We start from the raw sequence: 12,450 nt of genomic DNA, 5'->3' as shown, positions 1-12,450 counted from the left end.
AATGATCAAGGGTTTATGCTTCAAAAGAGACATTTAATTTTAATCAAAAAAATCTCATCGAACAAATAATATCTATCCGCTATTTTTTATTTATCAAACATATGGACAAAAATAACAAATGTCATAAAATTTAAAAGTTGATCAAGAATATTTTTTACGAACCCAAAAAACAAATCTTGTTGTATGTTTACCTTATTCACTTCTTTATGGTAGTCTCATCTTCCACCAAAATAAAGGGAATCTTTCCTACAATGCCATGTTTTTCTTTCTCCTTCCGATATATTTCAACAATGGTGTCAAAAATATATCCATGTATATGATGTATGAAGTGGGTGGCTTGTCTATGGGCTCTCTTTGTCGTTGAGAGTGAAGGGCCATTGAGGTTAGTAGTGAGGAAATCATGCAACCTTGGTCCACTCCACATCTTTGCAACCTCAAACAAAGCTTTGATATTTACACTATATCGCTGGTCTCCCTTTGATCGTAACATATTTGTAGCTATGTCTTGCAAGAAGACCCATAGAGCAGGTTTTCCACCAAATTTTCCCAATCTATGGGCTTCTATTATATTGTTACAAAATCTCTTTACATCTCTTCGATTAAGAGACTCCATGTTGGCTTCATGTAAGCTCCTTATTTTCACTGAAAGAGCTGCAAGTCAAATCTTATGCTTGCATAGTTTAAAAGAAAGTTATCTTATATGCTTTTTGGTGTTGTTTGTTTGAGCTCCTGTTTAGTGAGATAATCTACTCTTCTTCCAGATCTGGTTCCCCTATCCCCTCTCTTCTCTTGGGCTAAGTTCTCCCTATATACTCTCATCCTAAAGTCACAAAGCTTAGATATACCTTTGCAATGAGCATAAGAGAAGTTTGTGAATGGTTGCCCACTATTTGAAATATGTGGACAATCAATGTGATGAAAGCAACCATCTATTTGAAAGCATGTATTTCCATAATTCAGATTTTCCCTAGTAAAAGGCTTTGAAAACCAAAGTTTTCCACTACATTGATCATCTAATAAAGATTTCACATTGATGCTCTTCTTGCTCACCTCAATTATGTGACTCCATAAATCCCAACATAACAAGTCTAAACTTACCAATGAATTTTCATCATCTTCATGGTCATTTAGAGATGAGGCCAATGGATCACCCTATGTTGAATTTCTAGCCTTTGTAGAGACTATGAACTTGCTCAGAGATGTTTGTTTTGGATCATGCACTATACCCTTTCAAGGACATCCATGCAATCCTGTGAGAAATGGCTTGGATTTTTCCTCCTCCTTCAAAAATGCCTTTATGTGCAATATTGATTTTGTATGCTCTATCAAAATTGTATATAGGTCGTCAGAGATCTTGAAGGACACAAATGTAGCCACATCTCATCGTACTTGCACCTTACATGAGCAAAGCTTTTGTCTTTGAAGTCATGTAGCATAGCTTCAATGACCTCAAAATCCCAATCTACATGAAAAGTAGAGTTATATTATATAATGAGTTTGATATTTAAAAGCCTCATCTAATGCACAACCTATTTTTCAATAGAAAGAATTACATATATGAAATCAAACAAAGAAAAAAGATAATACCTTCATGTTTCTCCATGTAAGAATGTAACTTCTCTATTGAAGTCTCTATTTATTTCTCATCATCTAGCTCTTGATCAACTATAGTATATTGTATATCCACTTTTGTAAGCCCTTGAAACATAAGATAATTTTTTTCATGACGTTTATTCTACATGATGTGTGTCCTCGTGAAGTTAGAAAGACAAGTATATGCTACATGCTTCCCTTCCATTGAGCCCTTCCCATACAATGAGTTACATTCGTTAAACCAAATGCAAACTCGAGATTCTCCATTGATATCTTCATTGTGTAATTCAAACCTATCATCCCTTGAGATTGTTGATTGTTTTAACTTTAGCCTTATTCTATTGCATTCATGTTTCCAATTCTCGAGAGTGCTTGGACTTAACAATTTACTTTTTATTTTTGAAGTGCGGTTGCTTAAAGCTTCATTTTTATCCTCTACAACTTGTTCTAAACATTGTTGCTTATTTGGAGAATGGGGTTCATTCGTCACACTAGCACACCTCTTGATGCAAACTTGAATATTATCACTTAGAGTCCACTGCTCCTCTTGTCACTTTTTAATAATATAATTGACCTCAATGAAGGTAAAAGATCCATCTATGAGCTCATCACCTTCAATTTGTTCACAAATTTGAGCAAAGATAGGTTCGGATCCATCTTTTCTTAGTCTCACAAGACCTAGATTTTATTGAGTATCATTGAAGATTACATGAATCCTATAAAAAGTTCCCATGAAATCCAAATGAAAAATCACTTATTCAATTGTAAAACCTGCATTCAACATTAAAACATTGTTATGGGAGCATATCTTAATTGAACGAGAAAATATGATATTTTTAAGTGTTATCTTTATAAATTATAAAAAGTGGAAAGCATTGTGGAAAGATCGTGGATCTAAACTCTAATTATCAAGATGTGATTAATAATAGTAAACTTCATATATGAGTCAAATGGCTTGAAGCAATCCATACAAATATTACTCAAGCATGTAGAGCATTTACATTATATGTGATGTCATGGAGATGAATTATGGTGCTCATGAGATGGCACTATATATTACAAATTACAGGTTGTATTCCATATTACAAACCACAAGCCTATTCCATAGAGCTTTACAAAAACTTATGATGTGTTTCAAGGCATCTTTGGATCCATGAGTCATAGAGACTAGTAAAACTAGATTAGATGTTTTACAAAATATAGAAAGAGATTGCAAGATGTGGATTATTTAGAAAGGGTGAGCTAGGATAGGGCCAAGTCTACAAGCGGTCTTTGTGCCTTTGTAGGATCAGTGCCACAATTTGTCCTCAAAAAGTCATCAAGATCTGCAAATGACACTTACATGGCCCTATCATTTGCCAACATGCGGTCCTTTGCATTGAACTCTATTAGGTGCATGATCTCTTTATTTGGAGCATCTCTCGGCTCCTTATGTAACCTCAAGCATTAGCCTAAGCACCAAAACTCAACAAGACAAATGATGAGCCAACCAATTACATACACATCTGACTCCTTAATTATCATATGCGAACTAGAATAGTGGGTCATAGATCTCGGGTGCAATCCATGGTCTTCTTTTCCTCTCCAACACTCCTTTCCATCTACACTCATCTATAATGTGCATGGGATCATCTACCCCCCCACATTTCCAGTTGAGAGCTGGTCTTATCATACCAAAAATAAGCATTAGACCCCAATCTATGGTAACAATCCTAGGGGTGCTATCTCTAGTAAAGTCCAATACCATATTGTTAGCATGCAAATCTGAATGGATGACACTAGCACTATGCACAATCTTCATCCCATCTACCAATGCATGAATAATTTGTGGCATATTTTTTATGACACCCACAATTCTGGCCATCTCCTCTACATTGGGCACCATGTCAAGACCAGGTCTGAATCCCATTGATGGCTTATGCAAACACTCGATTATTCTTCTATATTTACATTCTCGAAAAGGACCACACATCAATATATCATTTAGTGTACCACCATTGAAGAAGGAAAATATTGTAGCCCAAGGGGGCTCAAAAGTAAAGGCAATGCATCGCACAATTGATGCATTAACTTTATGCATCCCACACTCCACTTGAAATTGTTGTATTTTAACGTTTTTGGAGCCCTTGTACATTTTGGTGCAATATGCTAAATTTGAAGGAAAATAGTTAATATTTTCTATGGTAGCTTCAACACACTGTCCGAAGGCACCTTGGCCAATAACTCTCCCTGGCTTGAATAGCACCAGAGGGAATGCCAATTTTTTGGTGCACATGGGTGATTCCTCAATGTGCACAATATAGTTCTTGGTCCCTGACAAATCACCTTGTTGCCTGGTGAGACCGAAACTAGGACTTGCACCTATGGTGGTCTTAAGACACTTTGGTATAGAAATTTCACTAGACAAGTCTTTTGCCCTCTTTGAGCGTGCTACCTCCTCTCTCCACTTTGTGTTCCATAAGGCTAGCTTCTCCTTTGATGTAGACGTTGGTGCTAACTCTTTAAGATCTCCTAGCATCTTGGGTGCATTTCCAAGCAGTGTGTGACAAAGATGCAATTTTTTCTATGAATCCCAAAGCACATCAGTGTGACTAAGTGTGAAAGCCCTTGTTGCTGCAACATTGTACACATGGCTACACATTCCTGATTGCAAAAGATGACAAAAGCAACATCGTTACTATTAACAAAGGATATTTGATGTTCTTTGTAAGATGATATGGCCTCTATCAAGCAAATACAGAGAGCTTTGGAAATGTTGAGGGCCATCATAAATCATAAAATATCCACAATAAAGAAAGGCAAGCATATAAGCATGATAAACAAAGGCTTAAACCCTGCACTTGCATATGGACATGACAAAAACCTGACAAAACTTATAATCACAATTAAAAGAAATACATGATTAAAGTATATGAAAAACATTGAAATACACGATTGTAATATAATCTTAAAAAGGAAATACATGATCACAGTATATGAAAAACATTGAAAATGTAACATGGATTGCATTAGATCTTCAATTAAAAACATGATTTCCACCTATGATTGATTCAAATAAATTAGTGTGACATGTGATCTTTGATTGAAAACAAATTTGTGTAACATCACTCTTAAGTTATACTGGTTTTGTATGTAAACCTTGATTAAACTATACAATTGCATGATACCATTTAGACATTGAAATTTTTACATAAACTACATTAAGTCGTAGGTCAACAATTTAAAAAACGCAAAAACATTACCACTTTTTTATACATCTACACATGTGAGGACATTTTCTAGCCGAGTATACAACCTAAATGCCCATTCCATCAAACAATACCAGATAACTAGTGCATCAAGACATTGTACAGCCAAATATGCGACCAAATGCCCATCACTTATTCATCCATATGTAAGCCAAGGCACTATTTAGTTGAATTCACGACCAAGTGCCCATCCATATCCAAGAAGGGAGAAGGGAGGGCATCACAATTAAAATGACACCTCTATGTCAAGTTTATGACACAGTGCCAAGTTGATTGTTGTGACATGCTCATCAAAAGACACTCACTTACCGAATTCATGGCTGAGTGCCTATTTGACAAGCACCTTTCGGCCCTACATACACTTGTCACAAGAAAAGGGTATCATGACATGTACATATTGAATAGATGACATATTCCAATCTACATGTCCTAGAAGAAACAAGATAAAATGCATATATGCAAAAACTCAAACATACAAATAATACATGACAAGGAAGAACCACCTGATGACATACATAGCATATGCTGATCAACAACCTCTTCCTTGCAATGCATATGCATATGAAGGGCACACATATGCACATAGTGAGTGATAGGATAGGATTACCTTATCAATCCTCATCACACACATATGCCAAATACAAGGTGCATGGCAATCGAACAGTCCCTCCTATCATGTGCGCATATGTTATATACGTGGACAACACATGCTTGCATAGTAAGTTGAAAGGAAAAAAATACAATGATGGTAGAGGCAATGATGGGAAGGTTGTGATGGATATATAGGTGTTGAAGGCCGCGATAGATATATAGTCTCAAGTGTGAGCTTGATTAGTACAATTTTTGAAGGCTTAAGCTAGTAATGTATCTTTAGACCATTCCAAATGGGTTTTTTCATGTTTAGTGTAGTTTTAGTTTCCTTTGGTTTCAAGTTTCAATCCTATATTTCATTTTATGTTATAAGATGCCAAAATGACCTCAAGCTTACCATTTTGTTCTAGAGTTTCATGAATAGGAAGTAGTCCATGAGTATATGTACAAAACTACATGTGAGATCCAACACTGGATCATAATCTAACTTCTCATGAAGAAGTGATACCTTTTTAACTTACTGTTCCATGGTTTAAAAATTGCGACTTTTTCTAATTTGGTAAATCTCAAGGTTTTGCTAAAAACTGTAGCCTATTGAACCCAAATTTCAAGCTTCAAAGTTTTCAAGCCTTCGAAAACACGATTGTTATGCAAAAAAGAAACAAAAGTGATGAAGAAAAACTAGCATAGCATAAGACTTACTATTGTAGCCCTTTTATGGTGGTGGTGGATAAGAAGAAAGTTGAGCACAACTAGGACTATTGTTGCTCCTTCATGATGGTGGTGATGATCATGAAGCCACAGATGATTAGGTCTTTATGGCCACTTCACACTAGTGTTTCACCCCTTCTATGGTGGTGGACAAGAAGTAAAGCAGGTGGAAGTTCTAGGAATGTTTCCCAAGTGTTGTTGTTTCTTCACACTTTTATGGCGAGCTGGAAATGCAACCTAAAAACACACAGGAAGAGTGAAGGGAAGCTCTAGACAATGCATATTGCATGTTGCAAGGACAAAAGGGCACGATGACGCAAGTTTCAACTCACAATAGGCACGATGATGATGATGCAGGTGTCATAGCTTGTAGCTCACAAAGGGCATGATGATGCAGGTCATTGCTTTGTAGCTCACAACAGGCATGATGATGTAGCAAATACTTGATAGCTCATAGCTCATAAAAGGGGCAAGATGATGCATGTTGTAGCTTGTGGCTCACAAAGGGCATGATGATGCAGGTCACAGCTTGCGTTGAAGCACTCGAGAGGTCACAGCTCACAATGGCCATAATAATGCATATCACAACATGTGAGGGAGCACTTGATGGTGCAGGTCGTAAACTATGAGGATAAACTCAATGATATAGGTCACAGCTCGCAAGTCGTCATGCCCATCATAGCTCGTGAGGTGGCACTCAATTGTGTAGGTCACACTAGCTTGCAGGGCAGGGCATCATTAGATGGTAGAATGTAGTCGATGATGTAGCTCGTAGGAAGGAAAGACGGGAGGACATCTCACAATGGCCATGATGCAGTTCGCTGGTAATACGATGATGCAGTTCAGAATTTACAGGCAATACAATGAAGCAGTTCACAGTGCGCATGCAATACATAGGTCGTAGGTTGCATGCAATACACAAGTTGTGGACTATAGTTGATGATGCACTTCGAATCTCGTAAGGAGGACGGATGATGTAGCTTGCAAGGAGGACAAATGGGTGCACTCAGTGATGCATATTGCAGCCTGTGAGGAAGCAGTCAGTGGTGCAAGCTGTCGCAAGAAGGGCAGAGGGGAAGGCCCTGTGTTGTTCGGTGGGTTGGCCACGTCTTCAAGGATCTTACTTCATTGGACGGCCCCACCATGTGCAGATTCTTTCTCAAAGGCATTATGGGTAGAGAAAAAGAAAGGGTGGATAAGTGAAGAGAATGGATTAGAAGAAGTCATTGCCATTTGCCTTAAGATACGCTAAGTTGAAAGAGTTATGTCTTCACCCTCTTCATGTTCACGCTCTCACACGTTTATTTTTATCCACTCCTCTTGTAGTGGCATGGGTCTATCATTCTCTGCCTCTCATGTCTTACTCTACACAATTTTCCCACTATTTATAGTTGAAGGGACCTCCATGTGTCATGGAATCATGAGATGTCCTATGGTGGCAATGGGGAGAGGAGGATTTTTTGTTGGGGGGGAGAACTAATGTGTCAACTCTAGAAAAAAAATTCTAATATTTTGCTAAACTAGAAAATTTCATGTATAAAAAAATATCATAATATTTTTAGGGGAGTGGAAGTGTATTGTCGCAAGGGGAATTTGCAGATTTTTAAATCCATGGGTGAGAGGAAGAGACATTAGAATTTTTGAATTTCTATTCACCAAAAATTGGGAAAGGGGGTTGACATTCAAATCAAGGGGAGGTGGGGGGGAGAGTACAAAAATGTAATAGGGGTTGTTATATATACACATAATATGTGTGTGTGTGTGTGTGTTTTTAGAAAAAATGGAGGGGGGACATAAGTGTCAACTTGTCAGGATGGGCAGAAGGGGTATTTTATAAGACATTTAGTGCGCATGCATGTGCACACACACACACACACACACACACACACACACACACACACACACACACACACACACACACACAATTTGAGAAAATAGTGGGGGAATAATGGGACAATACGTTGTCAAAGGAAGAAGAAAGGGGAGGGGGAGAGTGTTAGTTTTTTAAGGGGGATACATCTAGGTTGTTAGGATAAGGGGATTATTTTTTATTAATATAATTAATATATTAAAAGAACTTGAAATTTTGGGGGGTTAATGGATGTCAACTACTTTTAGAAAGATGGGGATGGGGTGTAAGGGTTTGATATTTCTAATACAATTATTGAAAAATTTTAGAAATGAGAGGGAGGGGGATACTCATTGACGGTGGTGGTTGACAAGAGGGGGGGAGGCGAGCTTGGTGGGGTAATGGAACAGTAGGTTGTCAAAGAGTTGAGGGAGAGTAATTGTTAATTAATTACTTAAGTAAGAATTATACTTGGGGGAAAAGTACACAACTCAATCGACAACCTATGACCCCCTCCATTTCTTCGATTCCTTGTTGATTGAATGTCAGTTTTTTTCCCTTGATTTTTTTTTTCTTCTCTTAGCCTAGTCCACATGCGGCTTTCCAAGAATTATCCCTCATCCTTGATGGCAAACAATGGGGGAGGGGATAAACATGAGAAGTTGATGAGGTTTTCAACGAACCATGAGAGTTGCATGTAGACCATGGAAAGAATTTTGATGAGTCCGAGGCATTTGTGCATAGTCAGGGAGGGCAATTTGATGAGAATTGTATAGGGTGCACAAGCAAAATAAATTTCTATATGAAAATAATGGGGCTATTACAAAGATATTAATATTTTTATTTAGGAAAAATATAGCACACTTCATTTGGAGCTGCCTATAGAAACTTATCCCACATTTAGCACAATAGGGTTTGCCATAGAGAACAAGTTGTCTTCTATTTGTAGAAGTACCTTCAAGAAGTACTATTTGCAAAAGTATTTTCAAGAAGATTTAGTGGCCAAGCTTTCAACTTGAGGATCTCTAGACACTTTAAATATGAGAGGCTTATTCTTAAAACTTTGGTTCTAATAAAATTCTTTTAGATTCCTTAAGTCCTTTATATCCTTGTAATGTTGAAACAAAGTAGTTTTTTGCCATCTCTACAATTTAACCCATTGTAATAAGTCCCTTCTTTGTTTTTGAGAACAAAGACCTTTGGGTGAGAATGGAATGAAAAGATTGGAAAGATAAGAAGATATTGTTATTTTTCTTGGAAAAGAAAGAAAAAAATGAGCTATATTATCTTGGTATAAAAGTTGCAAGAGACTTATTTTTTTCACCATTCAATAATAAATCAAGTATCTTTCATCTTTAGCTCCTTGCACAGATTCCATGGCTACCATCTCATTCTCTCTCTTCTTTCTACATTTGTCTCTTATCTTCTAATATTTCTTCCTCTTCTATAATCTTCCATCTTCCCTTTATTCTCTCTCAGTTCACTTCTTGATAGAGAAGATGTTCAATGACGATAAAATAGACTTTGGCGATCTACAAGTAAGAGATATTATGGACATGTATATGCATCCACATGAACAAGGAAATGCAATTACATGTTTGTATATTAGTTTTTTAATTTGGTTTTAGAATTGGTTTTGAAAGGGCGAGCATGAGTGAGAGTGAGAAGAGCACAAGTGGAAGTAAGCGCTATGACTATGAAGGTTTGAACTCAAGAGAGCAAGACCGATGTGTGTGAATGAAGAGAAGAAAATATAAAATTTGCATATGAGTACAACTAGATGAGGAAAGACATATCCTATGCAGTAGGATTCTCATTTGCAGAGATCTTGATAAGTTCTACCTGCTTGTCCTCAAGCACCTCTTTAATGAAGTGATAATGTACCTCAATGTGCTTAGTCTTCACATGAAAGGTTGAATTATGTGCCAACGTGATGGCACATAATTCAAATGTACCTCAATGTGCTTGGTCTTCACATGAAAGGTTGAATTATGTGCGAACATGATGGCACTCATAGAACTCAAATGTAGGGCCGAAGTCATAGAAGAGATTCCAATGCCTGTAACTAGACAACCTACTAATTGTAGGGCCTCCTTGCAAGCCTCAGTGGTGGTTGCAATGTACCCAACCTTGGCAGTAGACAAGGCAGTGCATTTTTACACTCTATACATCCAAGAAACATCTTCCATGACTCCAATATCTTGGTTGCCATAGAAAATGTACAACTCTATAGTGTCCTTAAGGTATCTCATGATACCTTTCACAGTGTCCCAATGTCATCATCCCAAGTGTCACCATGTCAAGAGCTACAGCTCCCACTACAAATGCTATGTTAAGTGTAGTGGCTATCATGGCATACGTCAAGCTACTCATTGCAGATGCATATAGAATCTTGGCCATCTTGGGCCTTTCATAATCTAATTGGGGAAAATTTTCTTGACTAATCTTCACATGGGAAGGTAAAGGGGTGCTAGTAGGCATACCTCCCTACATATGAAATTGCTAAAATCCTATGGATGTACTTCTTCTACAACAAGTAGATGAGTCCTTAAGAGAAACTATATGTAATGCACTTATTAAATATATGAAAAGCATACCCCATATCCTTCATCTCAAAGCTCCTCTTAAGTTGAGTCTTTAAAGCATCTATTTCATCATGAGCACTCCTAGCAATCAAAATATCATCACCATATAATAGCAAAATAATGGGGCTACCATTACGGGCCATTTCTATGTAGAGACATGGATCCATAGTGTTGCAAGTATAGGACTTTGCATGCATGGAGACATCAAACTTATGATACCATTACCTAGGTGCCTACTTAAGTTTATAAAGACTCTTTCTCAACTTACATACTAGATGTTTCTTTACTTTTTTCACAAAGCCCTTAGGTTGGTATGTATAGATGTCCTCATGTAGGGGTCCTAGTGTAGAAAATCTATCTTAACATCTTTTTGATACTAATCCAAATCTAACTATGCAACCAAGGCCAAAACCAAAGGGCACTCATCTTGACCATAGTGGAGACTATCTCATCAAATTCATTTCCCTTTTCTTATTTAAAATCCTTTGCAAAGTTGAGCAAAGGAGGGTAATCAACTTGACCATATTGGAGAAGATCTCATCAAAGTCAACTCCCTTTTTGTGTTTAAAGCTAATTGAGACTTATATGCTAGCTTAGGGTGACCATGAGTGCTCTTCAACTTATATACCCACACTTGCATGGCAATGCATGCTTTCCATTAAGCAAGGAAACCAAGTATGGTTCTTCTACAATAAGCCAAACTCAAATTGCAAAGCTCTCTTCCAATATGAACTATCACCTCTATGCATACCCTCCTCATAGGTAAGAAACTCATCAGAATTTGCCACCATGACATAATGCATAGTTAGCTCATAATCGTTAAGAGGAGATGAGGCTCTAGTAGAGCATCACAAGACTAGTTGTGGAGTCGATACATCCTCTTCTCTTTGTCTATCATCAACATGATATTGCACAATATCTTGGGCCATTAGAGCATCAAAAATAGCCACAAGCTATCTAACTAGGTCTTAGATGACTCAGCATTATTTTGCACTTTTGATTTTCTTTTATCATGCTTATCTTGGTATATCTTGTGGACACTATGGCTATATATGTCCATGTTTCCCACAATAATGACATATAAGCAAAGACTTAGGACCGCGTGATTTACTATAACCCTATTGGTGAGATCTAGAGTTAGACCTATTCTATTGTGGGTATCTACTACGATGGTCATAATTGCCTCTAGCATTATTCTTGCCTTTAACTATAAGATCATGAGAGGCGCCAATAGATGTATCAACATTCTTCCTCTCAACTTTATCAATGAGTAAAGCTCTCTACTTCTAAGAATTTAAAACCATCCTTAGGAGCATTAGTACTAATGGCACTACAAAATGTAATCCACGACATAGGGAGAGTGACAATAAAAAACATAGATATAATATTATCATCAAAGATAATCTTCTACAGTGTAAGTTTACTACAAATAGAATAAACTCATTCAAATGACTAGACATAGAATTTTGTTCCTTCATATGAAGGTCCACAAGATTCTTGAGCTAGTCCAACTATGAAGGAGATCTTTGCTTATCATAAAGATCACATATTTTCTCCCATAACTACCATGCACCACCTTCAATATCAATGGCATTAAAATATACTTACTTAGACAAAGATAAAATGATAGTGGACTTGCATTGCTCATGAAGGTCATCCCAAATGTTAATACCCATATCTTTTGGCTTTATATCTTTGCACTTCAATGGCTTAACTGCTTCTTTTGCACTAAGACATGCCAAATATGGGTCTTGTAATAGTTAATGTTGTTGCCATCCAACTTATTAATGTTAAAGATGGCACTATTCCTAGAAGTACTGGCCATTAGGATTGCAAAATAAAAAGACTATGGATTGTTGTAATTTTATTAAAA

General features: G+C 37.0%; 1 pseudogene; it reads right to left on the bottom strand.

Moving 5' to 3' along the window:
* Positions 1-1,152: 1,152 nt before the first annotated feature.
* Positions 1,153-12,450, bottom strand: part of LOC148018375 (uncharacterized) — a 32,910-nt pseudogene continuing 21,612 nt past the window's right edge.

This window comes from Lygodium microphyllum, chromosome 21 (genome assembly GCF_053477565.2).
Source record: "Lygodium microphyllum isolate KBCC chromosome 21, Lygodium_microphyllum_v1.1.10, whole genome shotgun sequence".
NCBI lineage: Eukaryota > Viridiplantae > Streptophyta > Polypodiopsida > Schizaeales > Lygodiaceae > Lygodium > Lygodium microphyllum.
This window is presented reverse-complemented; position numbering and strand designations above follow the sequence as displayed.